Source organism: Cupressus sempervirens, chromosome 6 (assembly GCF_028749045.1).
Source record: "Cupressus sempervirens isolate cs-2001-9-10 chromosome 6, ASM2874904v1, whole genome shotgun sequence".
Classification (NCBI taxonomy): Eukaryota; Viridiplantae; Streptophyta; class Pinopsida; order Cupressales; family Cupressaceae; genus Cupressus; species Cupressus sempervirens.
Genome location: NC_143123.1, coordinates 632268661 through 632278059, shown reverse-complemented (window position 1 = coordinate 632278059; position 9399 = coordinate 632268661).

Here is a 9399-nt window from a genome sequence, read left to right as displayed (position 1 = left end):
TTCAACATTTGACAATGAAATACTTATGAATAAAAACATTAATACTTATATAATCTAATAATATCCATAAAAAATACATGTAATTATTAATTGCCAAGATGTTAATAATAAATGTTAAATTTTGAACAATATAATAGAAACAAAAAATATTTTTTTATAAAATGCAATACATATGAATGAAAATAAGAAATAAGTTTTAAAATATTATCTTTTAAAAACTTACTGAAAAAAGTTTTAAAATATTATCTCTTAGAAACTTACTGAAAAAAGTTTTAAAGAGAAAATTTCACAAATCTAAATGCAATGCAACAAATATAGAATTTATGCATTGGAATGCATTTGATGCAAATTTTACTATCACCAACAACAAATTTTAACCCCAAAAAAGAAGAAGAAGTGTTCTACACATATGCCTGCGAGAATAGAAAGAAGAACTTGATAGCAATGCACTTTAATATTGCTGATTCATGTGACAACACATATATCAAGCTGTCACTAAAAAGTTCATACTACCTATTAGTCAAGGATGTGGACAACACATATATCAGGCTGTCCAAGGAAGTGAAACTAATGTCATTACTATATTTTTTCCTTTCCTATACCCAAGAAAAGGCTGGACCAATAGCTGAACTATTTAAATTTAATAAATAAACATTGAACTTTACATGTACAAATACTGTCACAACTACTGATACCCACTTAACTATTGGACCCTCTTAGTCATAAAAATAAAGTGGTGAGGACCAGAAATTCCAGCTGCAAAAGTGAATTGAGAATCTCAGAGTCAGATGAAATAAAGCTGGTGGAATCCAATTCCATCCTGTATTCTAATTCAACCGTCTAATATTTCCCAAATTGCCCATTTTAAATGTAAGATATACCTCTTATTTGTAACTGATTCCTCTCAGTTTTCATTCAACTTTGGTTTGAAGATTCATCATTGAGGGCAGCATTGATTATCTCAATGATATTAACACTTTTGTTATTTACCTTATTTCATTTGAGGTCACAATTCTTACATTTTATTATCAGTGCTGCCATCAATGGTGCATCTGCGAATTCAGATGGTTACAGTGTGCAACTTGTTCTGCTTTTCAGCAGTGGGCATAGATTTGCTTGCTTAAAAGAGCAAAAACATTGAGGTATTTATTCATTATCTTTGAGCCTCTCATCTCAGTTATTTTATAGTATTCCAAAAATGGTAGAATGCTCCAAGAGCATTACATATTGTTTGTAAATAACAATTTATAGAGTTTATTGAAAAATATATATATCTTTATCTTATTGTTAATTTTCATTATAGTTTGGTTGGTTTGGAGATATGTTGGTTTTTATTTTATTTTCATAGATTGTTTAGTCTAGTGAAAAGAATTTTTCATAGATTTTTCATCCAAAGACGAGCAATACTTAAGCAAATCAAATCTATCTGCAACCACGTTAGGCTTTTTGTGTTTTTCCTATCTCGTGGGTGTTGCTGGATGGAAAATATTATCTAGAAGCAAAACAGAAAATGAAACCATAGTCTTCATCTGTACTTATTATAAAACAGCATTATCAGTCCAGTGGCAACCGGAGTTTTGACTTAAATGTACTGCAGAGTTTATAAGAAAGAGTGTGTTTTGACCCTTATTGTACAAATTCTTAAATTTCATTGATCTCATTGTAAATGGATGGAGAAAAGAATTCGGTCTTTTGTTTCTATAAGGGTGTGCTTTATTTTTTAACGATATTGAAGATTCAAAATTTGTTTTGGTGCCAAAATTCATTTATGTGAAAGAATTTACGTTTGTCAAAGAGATATACTAGAGTTAAGTATGGGTATTCTAAATGGACTTCTTTATATTCTAAATATTCTTATATCTACCTTTCTATCCCTTCCTTTCTCCCTCTCTTTTAATACCTCTCGCTCATTTCAATATCTAATTCTTCAATCACTCTTGCTTCCTTTATATCCATCTCTCTCTATTCCTTCCCCTTTCTATCTATATCATATTTTCTCTACCTCTCTCTTATTCACTCTCCTTCACTCTATCTTTCTATCCCCCCCCCCCCCACTCTATCTCCTCACTCATCACTCATCTCTCTCTCTCCCTCCCTCCCTCCCCCTCCCTCCTTCCTATATATCTATCTCTTCCACTATCCTTCTCTACCGTTCTATACAATTCTCTAGTTATATCCCCCCCTTTCCCTCTCTCCCCTTTCTTCTCTTGCACCCTCTACATATATCTCTCCCTTTCCCTCCTCGAGCTCTCTTTATCTATTCCTCATTTGACAAACATGTTATGGTCTTCTGCATGGAAGACAAATTAAAGAAAGTTTTGGTCTATTTTTGTCAATTATATATTTTTAAAAATAAAATCTGTCTATAATAGTTCTTAAAATGTACACATTTGATCATATTTATTATTTTTTAGAAACATCTATGATGAACATTGAACTAAATCATGGATTTATTGAGAAAATGGGAGATATCCTTTCTATAAAAGATAAAGTACATCATTAATATAATAGAGAGAAAATAATGAAAAAATATCGTTTTAGCTTATAAAGTATATGAAGATTTAGATTAAAAGAATTGTATCTAATTATACACGTATCTATATATAATCAAATTCATTTACCATCTTTATTGATCAAGTTTTTGTTTAAGTTGTGTTTGGATTTGTATAAATAGATGCATAAATTGAATTGAAGCTATAATTGTTAGAATTTAATTTAAATTGCACATTTTATGCTCTCCCACATATCTTTTGTATACATATTGCACACTAAGGTGCAATGCTAGTTGTTAATATATTGTTTAAGAAAATTTTAAAGGATTTCACTATGTTTTGCCTTAAGAAATGATAGAAACACTCTTTATGGTCCATGAATATAAACACCTTGTACAAAATATTGTAATCTTCTTTATAAAACAAGTCTACTTATTATAATGCCCTACTTAGGAACCTAGAAGAAATAAACCTAACATGCTACAAAGTTTATTGAACTATTTTTTTAAAAGTTTAAACAACATCAAAGTAAAAATGCATAAGCAACATACATAATCACAATATTTACACATATGCAATTACAATATATATTTTATTCCTCACGGGTTCCTAAGAGTTGAGTCACATTTAAGAAGTTTTATTGATAGTTTAAGTCTCAAGTACAATGTCCATAATCATAAATGAATAACAAACACATAATCTCATGAAAACATATGATATGATAACATACATCTAGATAGTTCATCATCTATTGCACATGTCACAAGGTATGCAATTGATAATAAATATGAGTACATCAATATAAAAATACATCTAGTAGGATCTCAAGTACAAGATACAAGCTACCCTTAAACCTCACACACTAATAGAAAAAATAAGCTTGAAAAAATAAGTCAACCTTGACTATTTAACACTTTTAGCCTACAAATGAAGCCTTAGTGCATGTGATGTTTGAGCCATCCCCAAGATACATAATATACATACATATAAAATCTAAATAAAAATCTCCATGATAAAAATAAAAATGATAATCACACAACAACATCAAAGAACATCCAACATCTACCAATATGAGGGGGGCCCAAATGGTAAGAAGTCACTACCTCTCGATGGTGTAGTCACCTAATTAGGCCCCCACTCCCACCGTGCATGAGAGATAATGTACAATCCACATATAGATATCAAATTGTAAAATTAATCCTATGAAAGGAATTCTAATAGACAAATCTACCTTAACGGTACACAAACTATTGATAAAGAAAAACAACTAAAGTCAAAAAGATAATAATCCAATACCAAAATCACCACATTCAAAAGTCAATAATAAGATACCAAGTCAAAATCAAGTATAAAAGCATTGAAGAAATACAATACTGAAAGACAACCACTTCCAAATCAAATGCCAAGTGTCAAATTAATAATACCCAACAAAGAAATAAATGTCCTCAATAAAAGTCCACTACCCACAATAAGTAAGATCCAACAATGAATATCAACTCACAACAAATGCATCCAACAAGTACACCATTAAAGGAAAATATTAAAAACTATAAAGAAGACTCAAGCTACATACTAGGGAGTGTCATCATATTGTCGAATAACTTAAGTTGCCCTAGACTTGTCTCTCACTAGACCCCAAACCCTCAAGTGTCGAGTTACTTTGCATTGGTCACTCTAGACCTTAGACACTCAATTTAACACATGTGTAGAACCAGAATTCCCTCCCATGAAAGAGGAAACTAGTCATACCTCTCTCTAGGTATCATCCCATTCCCATCTTTAGTCTGTACAAGCACTCAAGGCATAGATGATGGAATATTTCTATTTATCTTTTTACCATTTTTTCAAATATTAATTACTAGATTATCACTTATTACACAACTTACAATGTGTTATCTTGAAAGCCACTTTGGGCCTCGACCCCCATTGCAAGCCACTCCCATAGGATGCACCTAGACTACCTTCCCAAAACTCACAAATCACAATTGTGTACCATACAAAAGCATTGATAATTGAATTCAATTTCATGACAAGAAACCCAAAATATACATTGGTTCTCAAGACTCAAGTCATTATAAATGCTCATAAAAATAAATCTCATAAACATAAATCTCAATTTGAATCATAAAATATATCATGACATCCAACCAAATAATCATAAAAGAAATCTCAAGATCCTTTGGTGCACATCCTAGTTTGGCCAACTATACAAGTCATATAAAACCATCACAAAATAAATATCATGACATTTTAAACAAACATAAAGTGACACATAGTTTTTAGTCATAAGGTTTTATCCCATCATTTTCTATTTGTTTAGTTTGGGTTATAAGGATGTGTTTAGCAATAAAGTAAAGATATACATGTTTACATAAATTGTGAAGGCTAATGTACTTATTTAAATGTATACATATTTAAATGTCAAATCTCTTGTGCATATAAAATATTATTCAATATTATCATGTTATTAATTTAAACAATTTTAAATCATAAATGACTTAATCAATAACATAAATGTATATTGTTAAATATTAATATCAATTTTATTTCTAAAATATTAATTTGATTTTTTTAAAGTCCAATATTAATATTTATTTTTCCTTTAGTTCATAATGCAACTACAAATAACTCAAACTTGAAATTATAATTAAATTATCTATAATTTCTCTCATTATATTAAATATTCATAACTAGATGATTATGAACTCCACTATAACTTTTTTTAAAATATAACAAAATCCCAAATATACATTAATTAATTCATAACTCCATTTACATTAATAAATATAATAAGTTATATCCACTAAGATATTTAGAAAGTATTGATATTAAAAATTTACTTATAAAAAAATAAGTAGTATTTATTTATTTAATTTTTAAAATAAATAAATAAACTATTATTTTTTAATTTTTGAAATTAATAATTAATAATAATAATGATTTTTTCAAATATTTTTATAAAATGAGAATAAACATTCAATTATTATTTTCAAATGTCTTTGATCTTCTACAAACATGCAAGCACAATATGTACTTTGTTCTCTATCTTGAATGTATTTGTTTTTCTCCAATTTTCTACCATTGAAATTATCATATTAAAAAGGGTTTTGAGATGATTATAAAAATCATAGTTTTTCAATTTCTCTAAATTTGAATGAGGATTTTCTATTGGTTTCTCAGATCTAGATTTTCCAATACAAATTTCAACAACATAATTCTACTATTTACTTCTCACAGATTTTCCCAAATAATACACGATTCAAACTATATTTTCAAATGCAAACTAGAATTGTTTTAGTGATATCATTGTATAACATTTAACAAATAAATTCCAGCAACGTCGCAAACAAATTTTTCAAAACAATTTCCATAGAAGGATTCTCAAACCCTACCTCAATTTGATAGTCAAAATTTTTGGACAATTTGGTGAACACATGCAAATCCAAATATTCCTTATCCTTAAAAAAATCACAAACCCATGTGTCCTTAAATGGCCCAAGAAAACCTCTAATAAAGAACCCTAACCCTACTTAGGATTTCTAACCTCTAATTTAATAAAAAACCACTAACTTTATTAAATAATATTTACTTTTATCTTTTTAACCTTTCATGCACATTTAAAGTCTTTTTAATTAAAATCTTCTTTTTATTTTCTTTTTCTCCACTTATTATTTATTTAAAGCACTTATAAAAATATAATTTATTATTTTAATTAATAATAATAATTAAAACCCATTATTTAAATGCGACTCCAATTGAATCATTATTAATTAAATAATTACAACGAATCAATTTTAAATCTTTAATATTTTAATTCTTTTTATCCAATTTCTCAAATTAGACTTTTAAATTAAATCTTTTAAATTGAGGCACATATTTAATTAATTTCTAATTAATTAAATATCATTGTATTGTAGTTTCTCTTTAAACAATTTTTAAAATTAGACTTTTAAATTAAGTCTTTTCAATTAAAACACATATTTAATTAATTTTAATTAATTAAATATTCTCATATTTAATTAATTTTAATTATTAAATATTCTCATATATTTTTTGATCGGTAATAGCATCAATTTATGTTAATAAAAAAGAGATTGCAAAATTAGGATATCAAGAATCCCATCCAAGGATTAGCCAAATCCTTGCATTAACAACCTCCTAGCCTATGGCATATGAAGCCTATGACTGACACATACATATCGAACTTCCAACCAGAAAATTATTTGATCCACGACAATATCCATTGAAGAGAAAAAAATTGTTAGAAAATCGACCATCATCACTTAAACTAGCTTGCTAACTCCTACTTTGAAAAGTTGGCAATGACCCAGTTACTAGGATTATAACTTCTGCAAGGAGCCACCTCACGACCACTAGTAGGGAACTCTAAGGTGAATATATAAGAGATGCCAATGCCTACACTTGCATGCCCACTTGACAAAGCACTCACCCAAGAACTCTCAGAAACCCCATCACGTCGATCCCCATTGCAGTCAGGCTAGAAACCCACCCCTTACCACTGCTACCGAGTCATAACTCTCCATCACCATTGGTTCCCTATGCCACTTGCTTGCATGACGAGAGATTTGGTGGCAAATTAACATACACCGTTCTTCATCCACTAGAGCAGTTGACCTCACTGGAGTTATTTTCCTCCATTATACCATCTTCTTGTCAAGACAATATCATTCCATGTTGTAGTCTGTAGATTTTATATATATATATATCACATAATAATAAACTCATTTCTCAAATAAAAAAAAAATATATGAATTATATCTCATATATAATTATATATTCACACACACACACACACACACACACACACATATATATATATATATATATATATATATATATATATATATATATATATATATATATATATATAATGTGAGATCTTATATATTGTTATTATATTAGAGAATTTAATACAATGATCTATATAATTATCATAATGTTAATGAATGGACATGTCCCTTCTTGACCCTTTCTCTATTATAAATATAAGATCGTTGTCTTTGGAAAGGATATACCAAGAAGGTAATTCAATTACATCTGAAACGATCTTATTAAAATCTACAGTTCCATTCTTAATCCTTTTTGCGCATATGGCTAAGATGCTTCCAATGTTAGAGGGACCTAGATTTCTCTTAGATGCCCCATAAAAATTGGCTTTTACCCACTCAGGCTTAGGAGTAGACCAAATAGAAGTTCTAAGCAATGGTAGACAATTATCTCTTTGATGCTTATGAATGGGTCTAAATATTCTCAATATTATATGATTAATAGAAACATCATAATTAAATCATATAACAAGAAAATTACATAGATAAATTCAAATAAAGGAAACATAAGCAAGATCAATCAAACCCAAAATCAAACAAGACACAAAAAGATAACTCATGGGTTTCAAAGGGTAGGAAGTCAAAACAAGTCCTCCTTCTTAGGAAAAGTAAATAAGTTTTTTTTTTTTTAATATCGGTAAATGGTAAAAGTAAATAAGTTTTGGTTGGGAGTGCACCTAAACATTATCTCCCCAATCTTACCATTAAGTTATTGTGATAGGGCACACTCATCTTGACAATTTAGGGAATCTGATGCCTAGTACCTGCAAACCTGCATAAAAGACAAGCATGTACATGTCCATATATGTCTATGCTAAAAAAAATGGTGGGGAGTGGTGCATTGTGTAGATCTCAAATAATAGGTGACTACAACTCCCTCCCTCACCCACATCAAGCACATTAGACAAAAATGTAAGACAAACATACACACCATACATGTACAAGTATGGGGTAATTTTAGTAGTAAAACATCATATTCTTGTTAATCACATTATGGTTTTGACAAAGTAGTGAAAGAACACTTAGTCATCATCTAGTATAGTTGATTGATCATCACCGTGACTAAGCCACCACTTAGGCCAAGTGCATGGTGCATGCTGAATGAATAGAGTGAGCTGAGTGATTAGTGTGAGCTGAGTAATTAGAGCATATAGAGCATAAGTATCCAAACAATACATGCCAAGTGATATGGCAGTTAGTGTCAAGCATTAGTAGGTGTCTACTACTCAGTATGTGCTGATTCACTCTGGTGTTAATAAAATAGTTAATGCCAAGCAATTAGTTAGTGTTATGTGATTTAGGAGATGAACAAACATCATTAGAGCATAGTCAAGGCCAAGCATCAGAATTCTATTGATGCCGAGTAACTAGTCAATGACATAGATGTTTGTAATGGCACAAACTTCTATGTGAACCATTTTTTTTAGATTATGATAAAAGAAGGTTTTGAAGGGGCCCCAAAACCCTTTAATAGTAAGAGAAAAGATAAAGCAATAATAACCACTAGGAAAAATAGTCCTAAAACCTACTAAAAAATAGCATCAAAATTATGTTTTATAGGGACTTGAAACCACAAACATAGTCCAATAAAAGTACCTAGGTTTTATAAGGACTTGGAATCTCAAATATAGTTTAGACCGAAAACCAGTAAATAGGACCAAAAATAAGAACCATTTACTACAACCAACAAATAGGACCAGAACAGGGACAAAACCAAAGAACAAGACCCAATGCTACTATTGCAGCTCCATAATCATCTTGACAACCTCCTTACCAATCAAAAAGTATCCTGGATGGAGTCAGTAGTTGAAGTAATAGCAACTTTCAGGGCTATCTTCCTCGAGCTCTACTTTGTTCTCTTGCTTGGATTGAAACCCTCAAAAAATATAATTTCTTCATTAGCTCTTTTGCCAAGGCTTGCAGCAGCAACACATAGACTAGATGTAACCTATTCCATCTTTGTTCCACTTTCCTTGATAAACATTATGAGATTTTTCTCATAGTCTTTAAGTTTATTTGGGATATCTCCCATTTGCACTTCTAATTGGCTGATTTTGGCA